Below are 24,281 nucleotides of genomic sequence, written 5' to 3' on the forward strand. Positions count from 1 at the left end.
CTGCTCCAAGCCCTGTCCAGCCTGGCCTTGGACACTTCTTTCCTCCTGCCTTAATCACAAAATACATTGGTTTCTGAAGAAATCTTCCAAAAGGCAGAGGAGATACACCATTGTCCCATCACTCTGGCAGCCTCACAGTTCCACAGCACATGGCTTTTCTCTAAACACCTCCTCCCCTCCCTCTCATCCTCCTGCAGCCCTGGGGCTCCTGGCCATGGGCAGGTCTGAGACAAAATGCTCTTTCCCACCATCTCTTTGGGGAGTGAAGAAAAACCCAGCCTGGCTTTTAAAGGTTGTTATATAGGAAACATTTTGAGTCATTCTATTTAAAACTCGCTGATGTTTTGGCTGTTTGAGCACTCTGGTGGTTTGCAGTCCTGCAGGACTCGGTTGCAATATATCTACACTGACAATCATGAAAAGCAGACCCCAAAAGTGCAAATCCTGGCCTGATCTGCCAGCTAATGAACAGCAAAGGTTCCTGGGACTCAGCTTTGTCATTAACTCTCCAGTGTGACACCCTGCAGGGACCTCCCAGCAGCTCCTCCAGAGCAGGGGACATCACAGCTGGCTTGGCGTGCTGGAGCTCCTGGCCTGGCTGTGGTGTGAGGACAGTGTGGAATGTGCAAGGACAAATGGTGTGAAGGAAGAACAAATTCCTCCAAGGGCTGGAAATAAACTTCCCAAGCGCAGCCCTGGACCTGGTGATTTTTCTAGCCACAAAAGTACGAGATGTTTCTCCACAGGCTGTCCATGCTTGTGTGAAAGCTGAGGCACAGGATTCTTGCCTGAAGTGTTGTGGGAGTAAATATTTGACTTATTACTCATTTAAAGATGTTGTTGACTTGTTGCTGTGTTTTCCCAAGCTCATGCTTTTCCTCTTAGTAAGGTTTCTTATGTTATGTACATCCCCAGCACATGCAAGGGTGGAAATGCTTCCTGTCAGAGCAATCAGAGAAGCTGTTTATCTCCTCAGGTGTTTGGGGGTGGTTACTTCAGTCAGCCACATTTAGTTAATTTAAAAGGAACCCATGGTATTTGAACCTTGTTGGATTTTTTTTTTCCTGCAGCATCCTGCAGAAGGAATAGGGATTCACGGACCAGATGAGTTAGGGACTCGTCTGACCTTTCTCAGCTGTGTCAATGGCTCTGACTGTCCAAGCTGGGCTTTCTCTGAGTGACCAGCATGCAGGGAAGCCAAACAAGGCTGGGTCACTCATATCTGTGTATGGATGTTGTCATTTGCACTGAGGAAAGAATTACAAAGGTGAGCTCTGTAGCATAGCAGGCACAGAAGTGGACAAAGAATATGTCCCCTAGTCCCAAAGTCCCAAAATCCTAAAGTCCCCTAAAAACTAAAAGAAATTCGAAAGGCAGGAGAAGAAATGCTGCAGCTTCACCCAGGTTTGCAGTGTAGGACCTGCAGAGGAACTGTCCAGATTCTTGCCTTTGAGTTCAGACACAACACAGCAGTGGTGCTCTGGGACAAACCATCCTTCTCGTGTCCCAGAGATCCCCTGTTCCTCCTTCCCAATGACTGGCCTGTCTGTCCTCTCAACGAGATATCAAATAAAAGCAGGAATTCTTTTGCTGTCAAATCATCCTTCATGGCTCTGGTCTGGAATGCTGCCAGTAGAGTGAACTGCTCCATTACACCCAAAACTGAAACTCTGCTCTCATATCACCCTGCTTACCAAGAAGCAGTGTCTTTTAATGCCTCTTGCATTAGGTGTTGAAAATACCTCTGCTTTCAAATGGAACTGCACCAAAGCCATCATGGCTATAATTAGTGTGATTTAACTTTCCCCCCTTCCCCAACTAATTCTGAACATTTATCGTAAGCATTTCTAACTTGTACCTGCAGGAAAACTGAGACACAGTTCATGGAAACTGAGCTCATGTGATTCAGCCTCAGACCTTACAACTCCTCTGGCCCTCGAGGGGTTCCTTAAATTATTTCCTTTGATGTCACCTTCTTTCATGAACAACCTTTGATTATTCACTGATTAGCTGATCTTCCTTACCAAAAAATGAGGTGACACACACAGTTCTGGGCTCCCTGGTGGGACTGCCTGCTGTGCTCTCCACCCGTGCTATGAGATGGTGACCACAGAGTTTTAGCTGAGGGATGATGTGAGCTTTAAAGATCAAAGGGGTTTATCTCTGGCATCCCTGCTCGGGCAGGCTGTGGGGTTGTGCTCTGAGCTGTGGATGTCACCGTGGGGAGTGGCAGCCCCAGCGGGCTCAGGCCTGGAGGAGCCACCTGCAGGGCTTTGTGGCTCTGGGCTCAAAGGGCAGGGTGGGTTTTGTGCTGCTCCAGGGGGGCTGCATGAAGCACATCCTGCAATACTTGCCCGAGAAAGGCCTAAGCAACACCCCAGGATGTTCCTCTAGGGACAGCAGCATTGATGCCTCTCTCACAACTCAAGGCATCTAAAAGCTGCCCAAAAACCTGGGGAGAGATGAGCCCTGCCCGTGACCCCAGAGCTCCTGACTTGTGTCTTCCCAGGCACAAAGCAAAGTGTTTCCCCAGAGATGCACTGCAGTGGGAATTAATGCAAGCAGAAGTCAACAGACCTAAAGCAACAGACCTAAAGCCCTGCAAGAGCAACACACCCTGGTCAGCCAGGAGGGTTTGAAGGTGAAACTGCAGGGGAAGGGTTTTGTTTGAGGACAAGCAGGGAGACCTCAGAGCCAGATGTGCAGCTGGCTCTAGAAAATTGCACACAGCTGGCAGAGAGATGCTCTCCTCAGAGGCACCACAGGACAGATGTCCCACAGAAAGAGCAACTCCTACCTGTGGCTGGGAGAAGACATTCCCCAACCACCTCTATCTACTCCAAAAGGGCAGAAAGTCATGTCCTTAGCTTCAGTCTCCTGAGGTGCACCCCATGGGTCCTGCTGTCACTCAGCAGGATGAGAAGCCTTTGTCCTCCTGCTCTCACAGCTGCCTTCAAGAATTTTTTTACATAAAGTTTCTGCAAGCTCAGGTTGTTGTTCCTGGACCTTCACAGAGCCCACAGCGGGGTCCTCCATGGGCTTCTGGCTTCCCTGGTACCTCAGCAAAATCCACTGCATGTGACTACAGCTGGCAATGATGATGGCCCAAGTCACCAGATAGGACTTTCAGGATTTTGGGAAATGGACCTCTTGCTCCCTGTCTGTATGGAGGCAAAGTCACCCCAAAGGACATATCTGACTGACATCCTGGTTTGAGGCTACAGGAAGCAACTAAGAATCCCATGGGGATGGTGACTGTCTTCTCAACCCCTAAATTGCTCCACTATATGAATATGTTCATTTTTTTCCAAGATTTTCAGGATATTAATGTGCTCTCTTCCCAGCACAGACTCAGCCTAGCTCCTCCCACTTTTGGTGCTGAACATGTGGCTTCCTGGACCATAAAAAACACCTTCCTTCCACTCAGGCAAGTTAGCAGAAATTTTTATGACTGTGGAGAAAAACTAACAACCTTGTATCCTCTTGATTAATTAATTGCATAATTACAGCATTAAGGCTGTAAGTCCAGCAGTCTGATTTCTAGGGGAACTGAACAAACCAGATCAAAATTGCCATCCTTATCCTGGAAGGGCTCAACACTAGGCTGTTCTTGCAAGGCATGAAGCACCCTGAAAGCACTGGGAGCTGAGCACTGTCTCTGCCTCTCTCCTGGCCACTCTCATTAGCATCCAGTAAAAATGCACAGTTACACCACCAGAAAAGAAGCCCAAAGGCAATAAATGACGGTTTCAGAAATACTTTGGATTATACTAGAGTGATTCATAAAGGTTCTTACTATCTCTTTTCCTCTTTATCTTGAAATCTCCAAGGTCACCACAAAATGCCTGAATTGCCTGGGGCAAAGCTGGGGCGGACGGTAGAATGGTACCTGGAGCCATGGAACCAGCTGAAATTCTTCCTGAAAGCCTGCAGGTTGAAAACTACACTAAAGGTAGTCTCCTTAAAGAGAAGGACAAAGGGAAGATAAAGAGATCAAAGCAGTAAGAGCTCATTTGCCTCACAACATATCTGGAGGCACCAGCACTGCTTCAATCCCATATCACTGCAATGGGCAAGAGCAGAACGTGTTTCTACTCCCACCTCTCCACGTTTGAAAATAGATCAGTCATCTCAGATCATCCCCCATGTGTAGGCCCTATCCCAGGGCTCCACAATGTTTCAATAATAAAGTCTCAGCCAAGGCCAGTTTGCCAGGGTGAGATGAAGCCCCTTCCTGCACCAGAAGGTCTTTAGGGGTTGGGTCTGTGCAGTGGCAGCAGTGACCCGTGGCAAGCACAGCTCTGATGCCACTCTGGCTCCTGCATCTCCTCCCTGGCTCTGCAGCATGTCAGGTGCCCTCCAGCATGAGAGCAGACAGGGGCTGAGCAGGGCAGCAGGGATGTGTTTCTGCCCCGGGAATGGCTGATGTGAGAACCAGAAGAAATCACTTTAGAAACCCTGTGCCAGGTCAGAGCATCCCATCCCACCCCAGGGCCCACAGGGTCTGCCAGGGAAAGGGTAGAGGGGACAGGAAGGTGTGGGCAGGGAGAAGGGCAGGGGACTTGGCAGAACAGGCAGCAGCCACAGCCACTGTGCCACGGGGCAGAAATAAGGCTTCGACCAGAACATGAGGGTGCTTTTTCCAAACAGGCAAAATTGTGAATTTTGCTAAGTGTGTCATAGAATCACTGAATCATAAAATATCTCGAGTTGGAAGAGACCCACAAAGATCGAGTCAACTCCTGGCCCTGCACAGGACAACCCCAACCATCCCACCCTGTGTCTGAGAGTGCTGTCCAAGCACTCCTTGAACTCATGGAGATTTTCCTCCTGGGCTCTGTGTCCTGCCCGCAGCTGTCCTGGCTCCCGAGGAGCATGACAAGCACAGGGGAAAGCACTTGTGCTGAGGAGAGCAGATGGCTTGTCAGCTGGATGCAGCTCTGAGGAGCACGACAGGCACTGACATCTTCTGGCCTGCAGGTGCACAGAGTGCTGTGGTGCTTTCCATGCCCAAACACACAGAGCTGGAGATGGGGAATCTCACACACCAAACTGACAGAACCTCCTGCCATTCCTTCTTTCACCTTCCAGACAGAGCAGATTTGAGTTGGATGTTGGGCAGGAATCACAATTTTTCTTTGCTGTTACCATTGTGCAAGTTCATGTTTCTGGCAAATCCCAGAAGACAGAGAAATCCAGAATGAATTGGTTCGGGTTGATCAAAATAATAAAAACCATGTTGGTTTCCCCCCCGCCCAGTGTTGACATTAAAAAAAAAATATAAAATATCATCCCAGAAAGGACATTCTAAACCAAAAGTCATTTGAAAAGAAAAATATTTTCTGTCTGGAAAATGTCCAAGCAGGATTTCTCAGCCTCTTTAAAACTCCTTTTACATGTTAGCCTTGCTTAGTAGGATTCAGAGTTGGCAAGTGGATGAGCTGGGTCAACCTTAACATTTTCATTATTGTGAGCACATCAAATCTAAAAGAACCTCTCAACTAAAAAGAAATATTGGGGCATGAATGAGAGCAAGGAGCACCTGTTTAATGGAAGAAAAATGAGATTGCGAGCATAAGTCCTTTCTGCCCACTGTGTCCTTTGGAGCAGCCACAGCCCAGCAATGTCCTGACTTTTGGCAAATAGATGGTCTCCACTGGATCCCTGAAAAAACCTCACATCACCTTGTGTCCAGAGTGTGGGGTTGTTCCCTATCCTTCCCCAGGTCTTTGCTGCATTTCAGATCCCCACTTGACAGGTTTTTTGCGGACAGAATTCCTCCTGTGGGAGGAATTATTCTCTTAACACCGAGAAGAGCTACTGGGGAAGGGTGAATTCAGGAGCATCTTCCTCTTTGCTGCCCAGCCAAAGCCTTTTGAACAAGATAACGAGCAGTGAACAGCAAACCAACACAACTGGTGCATCCATAGAATCCCCCATGTAAGTGTTCTTGAAACCAAATGGGGATTGGAAATGTGTCCCCTCACAGCTACTGCAAAAATTAACCCTGAACTGGAACCAGGACAGCAGGGCAGGGTGAGCCAAGGATGGCTGTAAACCACAAGGCTGTTTAGGCAGCCAGAAACTCCCTGGCAGAGGCTCCTGCCAGCAGACTGGAGCTGTTGTGGTACCTCAGAAGGCACCTTGTTCACCACAGTCCTGCCCTACCCCAAAGACCTCTGTGGACAATTTACCCCAATGTGCAGAGTAAAGGGATTTACAGCCCTCCCTGTGCCACCTGCATGATGGTCAAACCCCTCTCACAGCCCACATGGTGGGAACAGCAATGAATTCCTATGGAGATATTCCCAGGAGTGCAACAGAGTGACAGAGAGGATGATGCTGGTTTGTTGCATTAGGATGTACTTTTTACGTACAAGCTGCTGGTGAAGAATTTTATAGAGTTCCTATAAAATACAAGACAAAGATACAAGCTGAATTAACATAGAATAAATGTATCTGTGACTATTCAGGATGATTGTTCGGTGCTACATCTGGCTCAAGGGTGCCTAAATCACTGATTTCCAGGACCAGTCAGAGGGTCCCAATAGGTTTGAGGGCAACACAGAAGATGAGATTATTGGAAGTTGTCTTCTTGTTGCTCCCAGAGGATCTTGGTAAGTTTTCATGAGCAAACACCTGAGGGTGCCAGGCTGGCTGTGCTGAATCCCTTGCATGACCCAAGTCCTTCCTGAGTGTGTCCTTTACTGGGATTGGCTATCAGACCACCAGCTTGGTACCCATGCCCTGTTCAGAGAACCTGCTGAGAGCTCTGCTTCTCCTTTCAGGAGCAGGCTGGGGTGCAGATGGTGTGATTTGCACACTCCTGATGCAGACATGCTCCCAGCTGCAGGTCAGGGACCCCCATAGCCATTGTGACCCACATCTCTCCTTTGGCTGCACGAGGGCTGCACGAAGTGGATTTAGCCCCACAAGTTCTGAAAAAGTATCAGTTGGAAGTCTGGGGAAAGGCAGTATTTGAATCAGGGAAAAAAGCTCTCTGAATACGGGGTTCCACCTCTACTGGAGAGCTGAAATCCCTACTGGACTCCTGTGGTGCTCACCATTAATTTGTGCAAGAGCTCTTTGCACCTCTGGCCCAGAGCAGCCACCCCTGTCCTGTTTCTTTTCACTGCACACATCCCCCCTCTACTGCCAGCTCTGACCCACCCAGAGCTGCCCAGGAATCCTGCAGCTGATGCCTGTTGTCTCCAGCCCTGCTCTGTTGACTTCCAGACCAGAGAGAGATGGCAGAGCGTATGGCTAGTAGGCAGGAGCTTGATAGCCTGGAATGGGCCAGAGGTGCAGATAAACCCACTGGGGTCTCTCACACCGAGAGGGTCTGGCAGCACACAGCTGCTCCTGTTAGCTCTCTGGCTGACATACCTTATATAAAGTTCTCTGGCTCATACCTTATATAAAATAATTGTCATTTAAAGTCTCGAGTAGGCTGAGAGGAAAATAATGACAGGAAAGCAGAGAAAGGCTCTGACAGGCTGTATGGTCACAGACCATGGATAAGTGCTACAGGATTAGGGTCAAAGCTGCTGAGATGGGGAAGAATTGGGACAAGGCACTACTGGGAGAGCATTGGCCTGGTTGCCTCTGCCCTTGGCAGCCACATCTCAGGGAAGGTTACACCAAATCATGGCTAGAATCATAGAGTCATGATGGTCCTCCAAGATCATCAAGTCCAACCTTTGACCAAATGCCACCATATCATCCAAACCATATGACAAAGTATCACATGTCCACCACTGCCCTGGGGAGGATCTGATCCCAAATTCCTGAGACTGGCAAGTAACACAGTACAGGTGAGCTGGAGGGTTGGAGTAGATGTACTCTGAATCCTAGTGCAGTTTGTATTTGTCACTAGTCGGAAGGAGCAGGCAAAATTTGGAAATATCTTAGAGGGGACCAAAACTGATTTCTTTTTTTACTTGAAAATGTCTGAATGGCTGACTGCAATGTTTTATGCTGACATCAAAACATTTCATTCACTAGAAGCCAAGCCATGACAATGCAATATTTAATGACAGGCAGCACCTGCACAAACTAACCTGAGGCTGAATTTGGAAAAATCAGAAGTAAGATGAAACCCCAATTGAAACAAAACCCCTCACTTCAGACTCAAACATCTCCAACATGTTTTCATTCAAAAAATTCTACGACATCTGTGTGTTGCCCGGAAACTTTTGGATTTGATGAAGAGCAGTTTTTGCTCTAGGAAATGTGCTCAGAAAAAAAAAAACTGGTTTCCCTGGGCATCGTAGTGGGATATCAGTCCCTCAAAGAACAGGAATCTGGTTATTAGGGTATGGAGGATTGTACCTGCTCTGGCACTCCTGGACAGATCCTCAGAAACTCCTGGAAAAGCACAAGAGATTTGCTGGCAAGAAATAATAGGAAAAACTTTGATGAGAAGCCTGTGTCTTCCTGCCTGTGATTCCTCAGAGTAAACTCTCCGCTCCAGTGATAATTGATTTCTCTTACCCAGAAAGTGAAAAAAATCTTAGGTCAGAGGAAAATGAGCACTTAATGTGCCAGATGTGAGCAGATGGCTTAATGCCCAATTTCTTAGCCTCATGGAGAAGGATTGCTTCTCAACTCCTTGTCAGAAAGCTCTGTGGAGATAAAGCATGCAGGTCTCCGAGAGTTAAAGTCCCATGTGGGATTTATCCAGTGCAGGCTGTGTGGGGGATAAAGGCTCCTCTGTTAGCACAGCTTGGCCAGGAGGTGAGGAGAAGCTTCACCTCCACCTTGGCTCTGTGCACACCAAGCCTTACCCCTGCACCCTCAGACAGCCCTGAGCTCCCTGTGCCCATGGCCAGGGGCTGCCATGCTCTGTGGAGCCCAGCTGCAGTCCAAACTCAGCTCCCCTGAAGGACCTCTTGGACCCCGTTTTGCTTTAAGCACTGCTTGCACCTCCTGTGGATTCCCACCACTCTCAGAAGTGCTTCCCTGTGGGGTGGTCAGGATGGCAGCTCAGCCACAGCCAGGTGTGTACAGCTACAAGGAGCCTCACAGGGCTGTGAGCACCTCGAATGGGCTCAGTTCTGGGCCCCTCATGACAGACATTGGGGACTGGAGTGTGTCCAGAGAAGGGAACGGAGCTGGGGAAGGGTCTGGAGCACAAGTCTGATGAGAAGTTGCTGCCCCATCCCTTTCCTGCAGAGTGTCACCTGCATGTGTAGCTCAGTGTCATTGACAAACCTGCTGGGGTGCATTTATCCCACTGTCCAGCTCACGAGCAAAGATGTCAAACAGTGCCAGTGCCAACACTGACCCCTCAGGACACCACTTGTCACTGGGCTCTGCTTGGACATCAAGCTATTGACCATGACTATTTGAGTGCCACCATCCAGCCAATTCCTTATCCACTGAGTGCTTCACCCATCAATCCATATCTCTCCAGCTTAGAAACAAGGATTTTGTGCCTGACAGTGTGAAATGCTCTGCACAACAGCAGCTGCTCCATCCAGCCACCTGGGACCTTGTCTGCACTGACCCATGGGGATCTAAACAGGGACACTGTGGCACCCTGAATTCACCTTGACTTCCCCTCACCATGTTAGGGATTTCCTGTGGCTCCTGCATTGTATCCACAGGGATGTCTGTAGAACCACAGATGGCATTTAAGGCTCCTGTGTGGGAACCTGCACCCAGTCCCAAAAGACCTGGCCAAAACTTTGGGCAAACAGAATGAAGGCTGGGTGCAGCCCAGAGCTGGCAGAGTTACCTCCCAGCTGTCCCTCTTGTCTTTTGTATGCTTTGGACCCCAGCAGGCAGGTCAGCAGGGTCCTCCTCTGAGCACAATGGCTGAGAGACACAGGAGAGGTGGGGAAGAATTGGGGGGGAATAAGAACCCCATGCCTGTGCATTTTATGGTGGATTCAGGTGCTCTGTAATGCTCTGCACCAGCAGGGAGGTGTATTGCAAGGATACAGGATGGACCAGGCTGGATGGAGCTCTGAGTAACATGGTCAGGTGGAACCCTAACCCTAACCCTGACCCCTCCTTTGGCAGGGGAGTTGGGAAGAAATGAGCTTTAAGGTCACTCCCAATCCAAATCAGTCTGTAATTCTATGATTCTATGGTTCTAATCCCCTGCTTTGCCCTGAGAGGAGCTGCCAGTTGCAATAATGGGGCACCAGAACCTCCCTTAAGGTTTGCACTTGGCTTTTTGAGTCTGGTTTGTGCCACTGCTTCAGTCATGACTGTGAGAAGCAGCTGTTTAGACACAAAGCCACCTGTGCAGGCTGAGATTTTCAAAGACACTCAAGTAAGGCCCTGAAAATTGCAAAGAGCAGCAACACCACATCTGCAGAGCAGCTGCCTTGAGAGGAGAAAACACCTGCTGAGCAGCAAGGCAATGCCCAGGCTTTGCCTTTCAGCTCCCCTGTCTTGAAGGTGGCATTCTCTGTGCCAAAACCAGGCAGAGGAGGAACAATCACAGCATGCCAGAGCTGAATACATTTAATGCACTCAAGCAAGAACGGAAGGCAATAATTCACTCTGGAGCAGGACTGCCTTGGGATGGTCTGGCACTGCAGATGATTTATATTTAGAGCAGGGCTTGGCAGGTGCTTTTATGGAACAGAGGTTTGGTTTTCAATTGTATTCAACCTGTCCCAAGAGGAATTTAAGCCATTCCACTTTGTGGCATGGCCAACTATTAACTAGGTCAGTTGGGAAAGAAGTGCACAAAACTGCCCTCTTGTATTTCCTGGGAGTTGGGCAGTGCTGGGTGCTGCCAGAGGCATGACACTGGCATTGATCAGAGGTCAGAGCCTCTTCAACATCCTGTGCCCAAATATCTGGGGGGATTGGCAGAAACACTGGAGCCAGGAAGAGCTGGGCTCCTCCCCTGCCCCAGCCCTCTCCCCTGCTCTTCAGCCCCAGCTGGAGCACCCCAAACTCTCTGCTCACAGCCTGGGGACAGCTGGCTTGGCCATTTCACTCTGGAACTTGGATCCCTACTTTGGGCTCTGTTAGAGTCTCTGCTGGTAGCCAGGCCAGCATGAAATGTTTGCCTACATCATGAGACTCTGAGTAAATGAAAATTTAAAAAAAAAAAAAATTGCTCCTGCAAATGTTGCTGCATTCCCTTTATTTTGTGTAGGAGGGTGAATTTGCACAGAGTGAGAAGGGAAGGATCACCCTAACTCAGGGAAGGAGAACAGGCTCTGGGGTGGGATTCACACGCAATTCCTGCCTGAGTTCCAATGGCTGAAATTGCATATGCGGACAGAGTCAGGAAAAAGAAAAGAAACCCAGAATTTGACACAATTCAGAAGCTAAAATAAAATTTAAAACAGCTCTGTTAGTATCACTTGAGTCCTGCATCTAGAGCTTTACAAAAACTGAGAATCACTGTTTTTCCTGCTGATACTGGGGTGGAAAAGCACAAGACTGATGTTACGTGCAGAGATGAGATATCACTGGACATCTCCCACTGATACCTGGAAGGGAGGTCAGAGGCCATATGAGGCTGGACATGGATTTCATCTATTTGGCTTCCCCCACCACCCAGGCAGCAGAGCTTTTGGGGTGCATAGATTAAGGCTGGAGTTCTGCATGTCTCCAGCATATCCCCACCTGACTGGGGCACAGGGACTGGGCTGGTGGCCACATTGTCTGCCAGGCTCTCTCCACCTGATAACCTGTGGGCAATGTCTGTGCAGGGCTGTGCTAAAGGGCTCAGGTAGGAATGACCTAAGTGTGTCCAAGGCCATAATCTCAGGAAGCTGGAAAACTCAGCGAGTCGGGAAAGGCTGAGACAACAAAGCTGTGCAGCTGCAACTCGTGTTGGATTAAACCAGCCATTTAATAAAGATATAGCACCTGTCTGGAGCAGTCAATAATCTAAGCAATGTGGCAGCCTGAAGTTTTAGATCCCAACAAAGTGGCCTTTTGCACCCAAAAGGATGATGATGGTGATGAAGTATTGGTGCTGCTGGTGTAGCATTTCCTGGTCTGTGCCTGCTGCACCCACACCACGAAGGGAAGGCATTGCAAAAGCACCATGCAGGCAGTTGAAAGTTGCAAAAGCATTTTTTCTAGCTGAGAACAGATCCCTCCTCACCCCACACAGCCCACAAGACCTCACCTCTTGCTTTCTCACCCTGCACCCACACACTTGTGTGATCTGCCGTGTGATGCTGCCTGTCATGTCCTAATGCTCTATCAAAGGCATCAGGGAGAAGTTTAATTCTCACTGATGGGGTAAATGAAGTAGGGTTGGGACATTTTTATGTTCTGAATAAGGGAGAGAGGGGTCACCAACGAGGCATAGTTGAGAAATCTGGCAAAAGAAGTGTCAAAGCAGGTGGGGTAAGCTGCACCCAGAGCAGGAAACCTTCCCAGCCCAAGGATTCAGGTTCTGGCTGCCCTCTGTGAATGGAGCTGGCACTCAACAGGCAAACCTTGCCTGTTGCAAGCACCCTAATTCGGGACCCTCCCTGTGTCTGCTCTGCTGACAGGGCAGGACAATGGAGGCAGTTCCGGAAGCAAAGAAAGTTCAAATTCCTCCAGCCAATTACCTCATGGCAATAAATCTTCCACCTCTCTTTCCCAGTCACAGGTGAAGCCTGTCTATTGTCTGGGGAGCCTGTCTGTCTGCCCCAGCACACAAGGGAGAACAATCAGTGGGTTTGTGTAACATCCAATGCATTAAAATGCAGAAGAATAAAGCAGAGAAAGGGCCAAGGAGAGCTGGGTGGGGAAGAGATCTCCAAGAGGCTGCTGTGATGCAGAGGTGTCTGGTTTGCAGAGGCTTCAAGCCTGCTGGTGCAGGTGTCATTCAGACTGGATGCTGGTCAGGGATGTGTTGGGAAGGACTGGGGATCCCTCAGGGTTTTCAGAGAAGAGATGCTGCTGGCCTGGGAGGGAATTGCTGCCCACACCATTGTCCAAATCCTGTCCATACACTCTAAGCTCTCTTCCCTGAGGCCAAGCTGCCCAGTTTTCAGTGGCAAATAGCCCCTGAGGGCTGGTAGATCATCATGGTGAGCATCTTCTGGTTCCCTCTGTGCTGCCCCACTGCACTGCCAGGCACTGATCTGCATGAGAATAAAACGAAGAGAAGACAATATTTTGTGCTAACGAGATCCAGACTTTTGCAGAGCAACATCTCTGCATTATTGCCACCAGTGCTGATGGTCCTGCACATTCCCTGGTTGATGCCAGGTCAAAGGATGTCCATGGAGGTGTCCTCTCCAGCATTGGAGCCAGATATGAGCACCCTCACCTTTCCTTTAGACAGCTCAAGGCATGTTTCTTCTTCCCAGGAAAATGCAGGGTCCTGGGGGATCAAATATGTATCCAGTCCATGCTTCATGGGCTGGACACTGCCTGCTGCATCCTGCACTGTGTCTGTGGAGAGATGAGAAGCAGCTGCAGCAATGTCTGCATTCTGAGGTATTTTCCATACATTTCTGAGGTGTTTCTCCTGGAAGAACCAGGAGCTGCACCTGTGAGGTCCTGGAGCTAGACTGTTCCGTAGTTTGAGTGCTTTCATCTGCAGTCCTCTCTCTCAAGGTGGGTTATGGCCAAACTCCATATCCCAGTCTTGCTAGACAAGATTTCTGAGAGTGGGAGATAGGAGCCCTAATGAAAGAGAAGAATTTCCTTTAAAGTGAACTTCTGATGGGACAGCAGAGGAGTCCAGAGTTGTGCAGACCATGATAGACTGAGGATAACCAAAGTGAGGAGCAGACATAAGGCTTATTGGAACCCTGGACATCTGACCACCTCTTCCTGCCCCTGCTACACCACCAGAGCTGTTCTGCTGAGCACCAGCTGTGTACCAAGTGTTTGAAGGGCTGCCTGCAGGAGAGGAGCAGCTTCTGTGGGGTTCTGGACAGGAAAGAAGGGCACATCCTTCATCCACGTGCCAGGGCACATCCCATGTGGTGGAGGAAGGACTATGAGGCAGTTGCAGGACAGCACAGGATGCTTTTCTCGTTTTTCTTCCAGCACTGCTGCACTCTCTGCTCAGTGCTTTGACAGGCACTGGCTGCAGTGAGCTCCTCTCATCCTCTGTAGCCACAGTGCAGTATTGAGCCACATTTTTCTCTGTTTTCTCCAGGACACAGAATAACATACCCAATGATGCCAGAGGTGCTTTTTGTACAGCCCAGGCTGGGAGAGGGTTCACCTGTAGCCCAGAAGGCAGCAGGAGTTGGATGCTGCAATGTGGAGGCACAGCAAGGCTCTGTTAGCTGTGTGCTCAACTCCAGATGACTCCTCTGCCCCATTTGAGTGGAGCTGACCTTGGATAAGAGATTAAGGCATTTGTGTGGGTAATCCAGGGAACACCTTGGGGTTTGACTGCCTTCCCACTCAGGATGTGGCCACACACCTTGGGATATGGGCAGACACCTTATCATGGTTGCAATGGTTGCTGGCAGCCTGATGGTGTATAAACCATCTTTAGAGCCATGGCTTGACTTGCTTCAGGTCCCTGTGGTTGTTTAGGGTGGAAGGAGGCAACTCTGACAATGAGACAAGAAGCCTCACCCCCATGCTGGTCCAGCACTCTCATCCAACTCCAGTTTGCTGTTTTTACCTCATGCAGTTCAATTGTGCAAAATGTTTCTGGGGAATACAGTGATTGTGTTATTTCTTCCCCACATTTTGGGCTCAGCTTTGGGATCAGAAGCCTTTCATTGCCCCAACAGACTTAGGCACAGAGAAAGACAAAGTCCTCCACACTGTGTGTTAGAGCTGACACAGCTACCATGACCCACCCAGCTGCTGGACATTGGGGAATTTGAAATCACCATCACAGCCCCAAAGGGATGTTTGTCCCCAGTCTGTTCTGGTGAGTGATGGATGATGGTTGATGTCTCCTTGCAGGCTGCACAGGTGTTCACTTCTGAGCCACTTTATCTTGAGCTCTGTCTCACAGCCACAAACAAAGGTCAGTGTCCTGAAGGGCCATGGAGTGATCCCCACACTGCTCCTGGCAGCTGGCAGGGCTGGATCAAGCTGCCCTTGATGGAAGTTTTTGTGAAGTGGGGCTGGGAGTGTGCCACAGCCTTTCCATCCATCACTGCCCCAGCAGAATCACAGAATCCCACACTGGTTTGGGTTAGAAAAGACCTTAAAGCTCATCTAATTCCACCTGCCTGTCATGGGCAAGAACATCTTCCACATTCCAGGTTGCTCAGAGCTCCATCCTGCCTGGCCTGGAACACTTCCAGGGATGGATCAGCCACATCTTCTCTAGGCAACCTGTGTCAGATCATCAGCACCCTCACAGAAAGAATTTTTTCCTGATATTTGATCTGAACCTACTCTCTGTCAGTGTGAATCCATTTCCTCTTGTAAACAGTGTTTCTCCAACTTCCTTGTCAAATCCATTCAGGCACTGGATGGCTGCAGTTGGGTTTCCCTGGAGCTTCTCTTCTCCAGGCTGAAAAATCCCAATTCTCTCAGCCTCTCCTTGTAGGACACGTGCTCCATCTCCCTAGTCAACCTGATGGCCTCCTTGGGACTTGCTCCACCAGGTCCCTGTCCTTTCTGTGCTGTGCAGTAGAGGTGGCTACCCCCTCTGGCACTGCTCACAGCACCAGGAACATCTCTGCACTTCTCAATATTTGTGATGGGGAGCCTGAGCTCCTCTGGCAGCAGAATCAGGCAATCCAAGCATCACAACCCCTGAGCAGTCACTGAGCTTCTACTGTCCTGCCCAGAGGATGGCAGAGACATGGAGTGTCACTGTCAGCAGAACTGCAGCCTGCTCTGATCACTGCTTGTGGTCCAACCTTGCCCCATGGGAAACTGAGCTGTGCCACCATGGGACATGGCTGAGGGGTGTCCTGGAGGTGGGGGTGATGCCTTAATAATTTCTGGGTTCTTTTCTCTTCATGGATCTATAACTTGGTGTAGTTCTGTGCTCTTACAGAATGCTGAAAACCTCTGCTCCCAGCACCTCTAGCCCAAACAAAGCTCTCTGGATAGAGACTCAAGGACATATTCACTACCCTAGGGACCGAAGATATCTAAACAACAGTGGAAAGGGGAGAGCAGGGCATGGGGTGATCAATATAATCTCCTGAGTGTGTGATTGGAGAATCAGGGACCAATATGCTAATAAGACAAAACTTACAAAAGGTGAAGAGCTCCTGACTCTGAGTCCATTTTGGGTGTAGCCCAAGGGGTACTTTCCTTGCCCAAATGTGCCTTGAAGGGCTTGAATAAATCTGTCCACTTCTTACACTCCTAGTTTGTCCTGGCCACTGTCTCAGGCAGCCTGTTTTAGGCATCAGGGGTGTCAGGGAAAAGGCACAAAATCCTGCAGCAGCTGATGGGAGGTGCAGCCCCAACCATGGATGAATGCTCTGCAAAGCCCTTTCACAAGGTTAACCTCCTTATTCATATCTCAAACAAAAACAGCAAAGCTTGGAAGAAGGAATGAAAAACATCTTGAACACTGTTACTCTGCAGGGAGTTACAACCTTTGCTCACAGCTGCCAGGGGTCCTGCTGCCCTGACACCATTTTTAAATGGACTTCTGTTTGGAAATGCAAAGAAAAACCACAAGACACAAGTTGTTATGAATCACCCTGAGACTACAGTACTGAGTATTCCAGAGCAGATCTGCCTGTCCAGCATCTGAAAAAATCTGGAATAGCTCTACTAAGTTAATATCCCAATAATATTTGGACTCCTGGCAGTGCTCCAGTTTTCTGTGCTCCATCAGATAGTGCATTCCTACCTCCTTGCTACATCCACCTGCATCAGTGCATTCCTGTCACAATAGTGCAAGTAATTCCAGTCTTGCTTTCGACACCAGAGATGTCCATCTCCAGCCTTCAAATGCCCCATGTGTGCAGAATGATGCATACATTTATCTTGCAGAGACATCAGATTTTCAAGGCAACCATCTCAGTGCACTCCAATTCCCTTCCAGCAATGGCTGCAGTGTCGGTTCCAAACACATCCAGTCTCCAAAAGTCAAGCCCCTTTTAACAACCAGATGTAAGAAGCTCCATCCTGATAGCTGCTGCCTGATCCCATGGGGGAACCTCAGACTGAAAGCTGTGGAGGGGCAAGATTTGCAGAGTCAAGTCCTGGAGTGAGGCTGCCAGGGCTGCAGCTTGGCCTGGGAGAAGCTGCTCAGTGACAGAAGACAGGACATGGCCCAGGGTTTCTTGGGCATGGAGGGCAGGTGTGGGATTTTGGAGCAAGGCTGCTGGTGTTTGCTCTGCAGGGAATAGGGAAACAGGCCCCAGCGTGTGTTCTTGGTAAATAAATGAGATTACATCAAGCACCCAACTCCTGTAATTTATTTGTCATCCCAACAAAATCAGGTGTGCATGACTCTGCTTGGTGAAAAGAGTTAACAGGGAAGAATACTTGGATTCTATTATTTGCCTTCTTTGAATTTTGAACCTTTAGAGGCCCAGGAAATATCTTTTTCAGAGAAAAGACTCTCATGTCATGTGATTCCAGGAGCTGATGTTTGCTGCAAGCTCCAAGTGCAAAGGTTTGACATCACCACCAGTCTTGTGTGTGTCGTGTTCTCTGCTCCCTAACCAAAACCTGCCCAGTTCCCTGCCAGCCCATCTTCCAAAAGGTGACCTGGGACACAGATATTTGGCTTCCAGGACACAATCCCTGGCACTCCCTAGTGCCTGGTGAGAGTGGGAGGAATGAAGTGAACACCCAGAGCTGCTCCTTTGGTACCCTCAGACCAAACAAACAGAGTCCCCTTGGCCAGTCTGTGATACTCAGCACACCTCTCCTGCTCTTTCTCCAGCCTGCCTTCCCTCAGCCATGCTTTGAGCAGCATCTCAAAGCCAGGGAGCTCCCTGGGCCCAACAGAAATGCAAACACTCTCTGTGTTTGGTGCTCACAATCTGCACTCTGCTTTTCCCTGGGCAATGAAGGGCCTTTCAATCAGCCCCTGTGCCTTCCCTGCACCCCAGCTGGGAGCCAGGCAGCTCTTAGGGGTGCTGCCCATGGGGCCAAGGACCATGTCCTGCCACATGCAGGGTGTGCCCACACCTCCTGGGACACTTGTGACAACATGAGCTTCACAGGCAGGTGTGCTGGGGAGAGCTGGCTCTGGGGAGGGAGCTTTGGAAATGGGTGACCTCCCTGATTCCAGCTGTGCCACTGTCCCTTCATGGGACACTCAAATGGTCCCTTCCCTTGTTTCAAAAACAAGGAAAAGAAACTTACCACTTGCCAAGACCTGAAATCTGGATTGCAAACCCCTGCAAGTAGCAAAACAGTAAGCGAGAGCACGTCACCATGTGCTGCCCAAGTACCTCCAGCACATTTACATCACCTGGGAAGACTCCTCACTCTGACCACAAGTTCTCTGGCCCCTGGCCAGGGCAGTCAGTGCAGGAGTTTCAGCAGAAACTGCCCTTTCTCTGGAAGCAGCAGCCCCTGGTGCTGCAGGGGTTGAGACTGGTGTCCTGGTTTGGCTGGAGGAACACTGGGAGGATTTGCCTGCAGGGTGCAAACCCCAGCCATGCCAGACCTTCCTTCCATTCCATTTGTGTTTCCAAAGGCCTCTGCTCCACTCTGAATACTTCTGCTGCCTTCCTGCCATAGGCTGTAAATCCTCCTGGCAGCAGGGGAGAAAACAACCCTGAGCCCAGTTCTGTCACACAGGGAGTGATGCTCCCCCTGGGTGCCCCGAGGAAGAAGCTCTGTGGGGCAGAGGCACAGAGCAGCTCCTCCTGCTGCAGCTCACAGGACAGTGTCACACGCCCACTGCTGCTCCTGCTCTCAGCACACACCGTCCTATTCCCAATTTCTGCTCTGCTGCCAGCCAGTGGGTTTCAGATGTCCTTATCTCCCTCTCCAAACTTGTCCCCATGTCCCCCATCTGCACAGCTGGCTGCCCTTCTCTCCATGGTTGGAGAGGAACATCTGCTGGGCAGCTCACAGACTGCATCCCCCCATACAAAACCTTCATTTTCTATTTCTGCCACACTCAGTAAACAAAACTTCTGTAGCTTTTCCCACATTAGCTCCTGAATTTCCAGCTCTGTCCATGCCCATCCGTGTAGGGCCTGCAAATGTGCCATTGCCCAGACCAGGACCCTCCTGGGTATCCATCACTTGTCACAAAGGCAGCTGTTACTGATGTTGGGTTGCACAGTCAGCTTTAGGTATAGACAAAAAAAGTCAAAGGAAGAGCAAATTGAAAATGTCACCCTTGGTTTGCTGCTGAGGAGATCTGGGTAAAGATATGGACAGGTATCTTAGGATGAGGAAATTTGTGTCAAGTTACCCAGACTGACTCTGTCCTGGAATGAGTGATAGAATGGTTTGGGTTGGAAGCAACCTTAAATAACATCTCATTCCACCCCTGCCATGTGCAGGGACACCTTCCACTACCCCAGGCTGCTCCAAGCCCCATCCAGCCTGGCCTTGGACACTTGCAGGGATCCAGGGGCAACCACAGCTTCTCTGGACAACCTGTGCCAGGGCCTGCTCACCCTCATAGCCAAGAATTTCTTCTGTGTATTTAACCTAAATTTCCCCATTTTCAGCTTGAACCCGTTGCTCCTTGTCCTATCACTACAGTTCCTGATGAAGAGTCCCTGTTCAGGACCTCCACATGTCCACACCAGTGTTCACCAGGGAACATTTGGCTGTGCTGGGCAGTCATTGCTCCCCACTGAGCTGTGCTGGGGTACTCAGCCAGTAGAAGATGGAACAAAGCAATGAACCAACTGCAGAGACAGAGAAAAGGTTTCTGACTGAGAGCTGATTTGCCAAATGCACTTGTAGAATGACAATTCAAGACTTGGCAAATCAGCATTATGTTTTCTAATTTGTGGAGGCAAAGGCTGCAAAACTCTGAAAATATTAAAACTCTCTTTTCACAAAGACCCTTTGGAATACATTATTCTTCATCTAAACTGACATAGTTAAATAGATTTAATTGCTTGAAATCAGTTCAGACAAAACCCTATCTTCAACTGAGAACAAATGCTCCGGCTTTTCAACTGGTGAGAACAATTGCAATATATTGTTCTAGGATTCTTTTCCTGTTTCCTACAGTTTGTCCATCTCCATTTACAAAGACCACCAGCCAGGAATCAGAAAGGACCTGATGAAAGACCAGCTAATCTGATCAAGGCTGACTGAAATACTCCCAGTATATATTTCAGAACAACAGCAAAGCTTGAAATACAATATTTGCCTTCTGCTTTCTACATAGAGAACAGTTCTCCAGCAGTAATGTCTTTATCACATCATAGACACTCTGGGGGTCCAATTAGGAAATCTGTTAGCAGGATTATCTGAGCTACAGGTCCAAGCAGGTGCCTCCCATTATACAGCTCAGTGTCTTTGTGAAGTCAAACAGGATTTTGTTTGCCCCAGCCAGGTGCTTTGACTGGGCACTGGAGGATGCCAGTCAATTCCCCATGATTCAACTTTCCCAATGGAAACTTGAGACATTCTGGCAAACACCACTATGTTCTGAAGGAAATATTCCATTTGAGGACAAAGTGCATTTCGCCATTTAAAAAAGCTCTAAGCCAGAAACTTCCCTCTCCCATTGAGCAGCTCCTGAGCAGAACTTGCCTGGAGAAACCATGCCAGGAGCTGCTTGTTTTGGAGCCAGATTTTCAGAAGAGTTCAGCTTCCCTGTAGGCACCTCAGTACAGTCTGGCTTTCATAAAGAAGTAGCACCAGCAGTACCTGCTGACACAATGGCTCCATTTTTGAGCACCCCAGCACCAAATATATTGAGCACTTCAAACCCAGCTGTTGAGGGTTGACCCTGCTTCATGCAAGGCACCCACCAAAGCTGCTCACTCACTCTCCTTCGCAGCTGGACAGGGAGAGAAAATTTAACAAAGGGCTCATGAGTTGAGGTAAGGACCAGAAGAGATCACTTATCAAAAACCATCATGGGCAAAACAGGCTCTAATTAGAGATATGAAGTGAATTTATTACTAACAAAATCAGAGCAGGACAATGAGAAGTAAAACAAGCCCTTAAAAACACCTTCCCACCTGCCCTTCCTCCTTCCCAGCTGTACCTCCTACCCCAGCAGTGCAGGGAGACAGAGAATGAGGGCTATGGTTGGTTCATCCCCTGTGGTTTCTCCCACTGCTCAGGGACAGGAGTCATTCCCCTGCTGCACCCTGGGGTCCCTCCAGTTCTCCAGGACCTTCTCTGATGTGAATCCCTCTCATGAGCAGCAGCCCTCTGTGAACTGCTGCAGCCTAAGGCCATCCCTCCCTAAGGCAGCAGCCCTCCCAAAACTGCTGCTGCATGGGTCACTGTTCCACAGGGTCAGTCCTGCAAGGACAGGCTGCTCCAGCTGGGGAGCAGAGCCCCTCTCTCCATGGGTCTCTCACTGGACAACAGCCTCCTCCAGGCATCCACCCGCTCTGGTGTGGGCACCTCCCCATGGGCTCTGGGTGGATCTCTGCATCCCCATGGATCTCCGTGGGCTGCAGGGGCACAGCTGCCTCACCATGGGCTGCAGAGGAATCCCAGATCCTGTGCCTGGAACACCTCCTGCCCCTCCTCCTTCACTGCCCTTGCTGTCTGCAGTTGTTCCTCTCACATGTTCTCCCTCCACTCTTCTCAGGCTGAAATTAAAACTGTGCAGGGAACCTTTTTGGTTATCTTTCTTCTCAGATCTGTTATCACAGAGGTGTTACCATAATTTCTAACTGGCCCAGCCTTGGCCAGCAGCATGTCCATCTTTGGAGCCGCCAGGGATTGGCTCTGCTGGACATGAAGGAAGCTCACAGAAGCTACCCCTGTAGCCTCCCAGCTACCAAAAACCAGGCTGTGCAAAACCAATACACCAACCTAGACAGAGATCCTTCAGAGGGACCTGGCTTTATCTGACCCAGGAGGAAACAGGAGGAAGAAAGCAGAAGACATGATTCCTGTGAAGTTAATGACGTTTTGGAAAGGCAGAAGAGTCAGAGAGGTGGTAGTATAAGTTGCCATATCTAGTCTGTATCATTATCATGATGGGCTTAGTAACCCATGCTTCTATCTTCATTTCACTCATACCAATTCTGTATTTCAGTTATATTCACTTTGATAATAATTTCAGTGTCAGTTCACACATAGTGAGAGAACACTGCACCCACAGCAGGCTTGAAAACTTCCTCTGAAGTTGAATTTTTCCACAAAAGTGCTTCACAGCGTGGGAACTGCTCTGAGCAGCAAAGAGAGGAAAAGCCTGGCAAAACTAACATTTTCCTAAGCTCCTGAGTCAAAAGCATGTGAAACTGGCTGGGGCAGTAAAGCAGGACCTGCTGGAGTCAGCAAGGGAAGCAGGGATTTGAGAGCAGTGCAAGGAACTGATTCATAGAGATGACATAGAATTGCATCTTCTCTCTCTTTTGCTATCTCTTCTGTAAGCTCTGGATCCTGAGCCTATGAGATACGTATTTAATTGCAGATCAGGAAGAGGGTAAGCACCACCTCTGGTCATTCCTTTTGACTTCAGCAGACCTACCACATAGTTTTGTAGACTATAGACTAGACTTCTAGAGACCACATCTGGTGTACTTCCCTCCCACCCCTGAACGTCTGTGTGGCTAGCACAGGTTTTTCCCACGAGAACTCTTCTTGTGTTTTATAAATAAAGATAAAGTTTGGATGTTATTGGAACAGTGTCCCAGAACTTGGACAGTGCAGGCCTGGCCAATCAGGCCTGGGGGAAGGCTTCTGACTGACCAATCTGGGTGACTTTTGAGAACTCTATATATGTGATGAAATCAAAACAATAAAGGTCATTCCTTCTTGCCACTGAGAACTGGTGCTTTCATTACTCTGCTAGCTGCTCAACAGCAACACAGCTGCCTTTTTGATCACCCTGAGGACCAACTGACACCTTTATCAATCTGCCTGCATTGCCTCCATGAACTGTTTCTCACCTGGTCACAACACCTGTGCTGTGTGCACACAGGTGCCAGTTTGTCCCCAGGTTCCTCAAGACTGAATTTTCACTCATCTGATTTCCTGGCAAAGCTCTGTCATCTGGCAGAGGCACAGATTTCTGTGATACTCTTCCAGTCCTTGCTACCTCCAGCCTTCTGCTCTCAAAATGCCCCACTGATTGTTCTTTCACTTCATTTCTCTTGACCAGTAATCAGCTCACACCAACTGAATTCCTTCAAGAGAGCTTGATGTGGGCTCATTTTGGAGACTCTGGAAGTTCAGCTACTAATCTCTATTGGACCAGATGCCTCTTGGCACCTTCAATGAATGGTTTCCTTTTCTCAAACCCTCTGTTTTTTATCTCCTACCACATTTACCCTTTATAATTTAGTCTACTAATTCTGTTCTTTACTTCCACTGTCACTTCATCTGATGGGCTTAAGGGTCTGTGATTCCTTGGATTGCCCCTGAAGGCTTTTTGAAAGCTGGTGTTGCATTTGTCCCCTTGCATTTTTCAGGCAGCAGAACTGGTTTAAGCAGTGGGCTAAGCACAATGATTAGTAGGTCAATAGTCTCAGATTTGGATGCCTTTAGGAGCAGTGAGAATACCACCTGATCATTTTTGTTATTCATCTTACCCATTTGTTTTCAGATTTGTCCACATTAAGAATGACTTTGAGGGAAGCACCCACAGCCTGTTCTCAGGGAACAACAAAGAAAAGGATTTACTTTTATGGTGATGACCCTGTGTTTGAGCAGCTCTTCCCATCCCTGCCACCTTTTGGTCTGTTGGATTGCCTGCATCTCCTGCGTTAGAAATAATATTGCTGCAATTACACAGCAAAAAGTAATTAGCTATTAAGTGTTGTCTGGCTCATTTTTCCCATTTCCCAATCATGTGAAGGGGTACAGGACACTGACTCTCATTGCACAATCCTAAAATTCCTGAAGTCGTTTGGAATGAGGGGATAAGACTATTCACTTTTGATTTTTGTCTCCATCAGTATGTCATCAGCAGTTATGTCATCGCAGTCACCATCTCGGGAGGAAGGTCTCTGGCACTGCCCCAGCCTGAGTCACACAAGTCCTTCTTATGCCAACCCAACACTGGGCTGTGGAGACACAGCACTGCTCCTCCCACCCCTGGGCAGGTGACCACACTGGCCCTGGGAGGCAGATTTGGTTCCTTTATCCATTGTCAGACCAGCATGAAAGCACCTGGGGAACAGCTCTGGAAGCCAGAGGGGTTGTATGTCCCTCAGCTTCACCACCAGTGTCCCCACTTTGTTCTCTTTGTGTGCAAGCAGGATGGGTTATTTCCATTGTACATCAAGGTTTGGGAAATCAGGTATGAGTTATGAGAAAAGAGACCATTACTCTTGATCTTG

At 48.9% G+C, this 24,281-nt stretch overlaps 1 protein-coding gene across 2 annotated transcripts in view; it reads right to left on the reverse strand.

Moving 5' to 3' along the window:
• Nucleotides 1-24,281, reverse strand: part of LGR6 (leucine rich repeat containing G protein-coupled receptor 6) — a 143,755-nt gene that overhangs the window by 94,179 nt on the left and 25,295 nt on the right. The gene's annotated exons all lie outside the window — the stretch shown is intronic.

The sequence above is a fragment of the Lichenostomus cassidix genome, chromosome 26 (assembly GCF_008360975.1).
Source record: "Lichenostomus cassidix isolate B80296 chromosome 26, HeHo_3.0, whole genome shotgun sequence".
NCBI classification, from domain to species: Eukaryota; Metazoa; Chordata; class Aves; order Passeriformes; family Meliphagidae; genus Lichenostomus; species Lichenostomus cassidix.